General features: G+C 40.5%; 1 non-coding gene across 1 annotated transcript; it reads left to right on the top strand.

Moving 5' to 3' along the window:
- Positions 1 to 2,808: 2,808 nt before the first annotated feature.
- On the top strand, positions 2,809 to 2,904 carry LOC123817774. The gene has a single exon (XR_006785489.1). It is a non-coding gene; the product is annotated as a small nucleolar RNA SNORD16 (small nucleolar RNA).
- The last annotated feature ends 463 nt before the right edge of the window (positions 2,905 to 3,367 follow it).

Raw genomic sequence — 3,367 nt, 5'->3', positions numbered from 1 at the left:
GAAATTAAGAACAATCTGGCAGTAACCAGAGGGGAGGTGGGTGGGGATAATGGGGGAAGGGAGAAAGGGTTTTCAGGAACAACTATAAAGGACACATGGAAAAACCAAGGAGGGGTAGAAGCAAGGGGGGAGGAGGGTTTGGCCAGGGTTGGGGGATACTGGTGGGGAATAAACGCAGACAACTGTAATTGAACAACAATAAAATAATTTTTTAAAAAAACTACAAAACACTGCTGAAAGAAATTAAAGAATGAATGAAAATAAATGGAAAGGCATTCATATTATTGGATTAGAAAATTCAGTATCATTAATATAACAATATTATCCAAAGTGACCTACAGATTAAAGGCAATTCCCATCAAAATCACAATAGCACATTTTTGCAAAAGTAAAGTGAAGCAGCTGAATTTGCTGACCTCCGGAAATGCCTTCCAACTCTGTCAGACGCAGCGCAACAGTTAAAGCCATGGACTCTGCTCTTGGACTCCTTGGGTTGGATGGCTGCTAACTACCCATGAAATGGAACAAATTAGTTTTTTATAAAGTGGAAATTATATTTTCCTCACACAAAAAAGAATTAACTGGGCAATTACATGTAAAGAACCTGGTACTCACTGAATGTTAGCTATATTTATTAATGTTTCTATGGTCCCTGCTTGAACAAGAATCAGAAGTTCATGTTATAAAATACAAGTGAGAAGAGTTCAAAAACAGTTGCTTTAAATTCTGCATAGACATCAAGATTAGCACTGAAGAAAAGCCATTGGGTATAGCAATGAGGTTATTGGTGCCCTTCAAGAGCAGTTTCGAAAGCAGGTTGGAAGCCACATCACATTTTGGTTGAAGGGCTGAGAAGGCTCGAAAGTGGAAGTGGTATGTGTGGGATTCTCTTGATAAGAATAGCAGTGAGGAGGTAGAGAGTGTGACCAAGAGAGATGAATGGCCAATAAGGGGGGCCAAATAGTAGAGTTGGTCCACATGTTTGCAAACCCCACCCACTCTACAAAGCTGGCTCTGCTGCCAGGATGACCACGGGGCTATCACAGACATGCAGATGTTAAGGGTAACCTCCTCATAACCACTGGGTCTCTGCTCCTGAATTGTGTCTCCCAAGACTGGCTGAAGTCTACTCCAACTGAAGGTGCCTGTTCCTAAGAAACAGCTGAGAAGGCAGAAATCTTAAACCCTAATTGATTCTCTGACTGTAGTGCCTGTTCTTCCAACAAACAAAATTAAAATGGCCACCAATCATGGACAGGGCAACAGAAAAACAAACGGAAACATTTCTGATACTGCTCCTGGGGTTATAAGCAGACATAAAAAAATCACGGTGCCGCACCGAGGTGGCTCTCAGGGTGTGGGCTGTGCTTCTCACCGCTGCTGTGGCTGTGGGCACTTCACATTCTGTTGAAAGTCCTTTAAAACAATTGCCAGGTCATTAGGTCACATTCTTAAGTACAAGTCTCCTTACTTTAATGAAGAATTTGTTTTGTTTTGTTTTGTTTGTTTTTTTTATATGATAGGGCTCCTGATGGCAATTTTTTTTTTAGAAATGTAATTTTTTAAAAGGCTTTATTTATTTTTAGAGAGGGAAGGAAGGGAGACAGAGAGAGAGAAACATCAATGTGTGGTTGCTGGGGGTCATGGCCTGCAACCCAGGCATGTACCCTGACTGGGAATCAAACCTGCGACACTTTGGTTCGCAGCCCGGAAGAATTTGTTTTAAAACAAATAATAATTCACTTGACCTGTCTTGAGTAGAATATCCCCAGATATATGGCAGTGTATTAAACACTACAAGAAGGAAATAAGATGTTAAAAATTTTTGATTAGTCATTGCCTCCGGGATCTTGCAGTTTAGTACTTATTGGGGGGAAAAAAAGTTATTCTGTTTTCATTTGCAAAAAATAGGCTACTTACTTTTTTATTTTTAGGTTTTATTTATTTTTAGAGAGAGGGGAAGGGAGAAAGAGAGGAAGAGAAACATTGATGTGTGAGAGAAACATCTATCAGTTGTCCCTCACACTCCCCTGAGTGGGGACTGGCCTGAACCCAGGCATGTGCCCTGACTGGGAAATGAACCAACAACCTTTTCATCTCAGGCCAGCGCTGAATCCACTGAGCCACACCAGCCAGGGCTCTTTTTATTTTATACCTTTTAAAATTTGTTTAAGTTTTTAACAGTAAAACTTATACTTTTACTTTTTAATAGTAAAACTTATATGCTACTTTTACAATTTAAATGTATGTATGAAGATATGTAGTCATATGAAAAAATCTCACAATGTATGATTAAATGTAAAAACCAAGAAATCCAATCACGTTTCAGTATTATTGCACTGTTAAAAATACAATTATGCTTAGAAGGAAATATCAGAAGGCTCTGGATGAGCAGCTCAGTTGGTTAGAGCACTGTCCAGATACACCAAGGGTGCAGGTTCGTTCCCAGGTCAGGGCACATACAAGAACCAACCAATGAATGCATAAATAAGTGGAACAACAAATCCATGTTTCTCTCTCTCCCTTCTTCTCTCTCTAAAAAATCAATTGAAAAAATCATAAAAACACATTAAAAGGTTAAATAGCCCTGGCCACAGGGTTCAGTTACGTGGAGTGTCCTCCCATACATGGAAAAGTTGCCAGATCAATTCTTGGTCAGGGCACATACCTAGGTGGCAGCCCCCCAACCCCTTATCATGGCTGGAAAGGGAGGCAATGTTTCTCTCTCTCTCTCCTTCTCTCCCATTCTCTCTCTCTAAAAAAATTTAAACATATCCTCTGGTGAGGATTTTAAAAAGTAATGATTTTTGCAATGATGTAATTTGCATCTTACTCTGTTCTCAGCCACAGTTGCCTGCTGTCAGTAAGCTGGTTCAGAAGGGTGATGAAAACTCTTACTGAGCAAAAAAAACATCAACGTGTGGTTGCCTCTCACACACCCCTTACTGGGGACTGGCCGGGAACCCAGGCATGTGTCCTGACTGGGAATTCAACCAGGGACCCTTTGGTTCACAGGCTGGTGCTCAATCCACTGAACTACACCAGCCAGGGGAAAAAAAAAAGATTTAAAAAGGGTAAATAAGTTTTATTTAGGGGTTATAGGTGCTTTATTTTCAGATTTGTGTACATGTTCATAAATATCTTTAATTTTTTTTAAGATTTTATTTATTTTTAGAGAGGGAAGGAAGGGAGAGAGAGAGAGAAACATCAATGTGTGGTTGCTGGGGGCCGTGGCCTGCAACCCAGGCATGTGCCCTGACTAGGAATCGAACCTGCGATGCTTTGGTTCGCAGCCCGCGCTCAATCCACTGAGCTACGCCAGCCAGGGCAATATCTTTAATTTTTTAATTGATTTAAGAGAGAGACT

Source organism: Phyllostomus hastatus, unplaced genomic scaffold (assembly GCF_019186645.2).
Source record: "Phyllostomus hastatus isolate PE091 unplaced genomic scaffold, TTU_PhHast_1.1 phas_contig_210, whole genome shotgun sequence".
Classification (NCBI taxonomy): domain Eukaryota; kingdom Metazoa; phylum Chordata; class Mammalia; order Chiroptera; family Phyllostomidae; genus Phyllostomus; species Phyllostomus hastatus.
The sequence above is the reverse complement of the archived record's forward strand: the minus strand, read 5'-3'. Positions and strand labels throughout refer to the sequence as shown.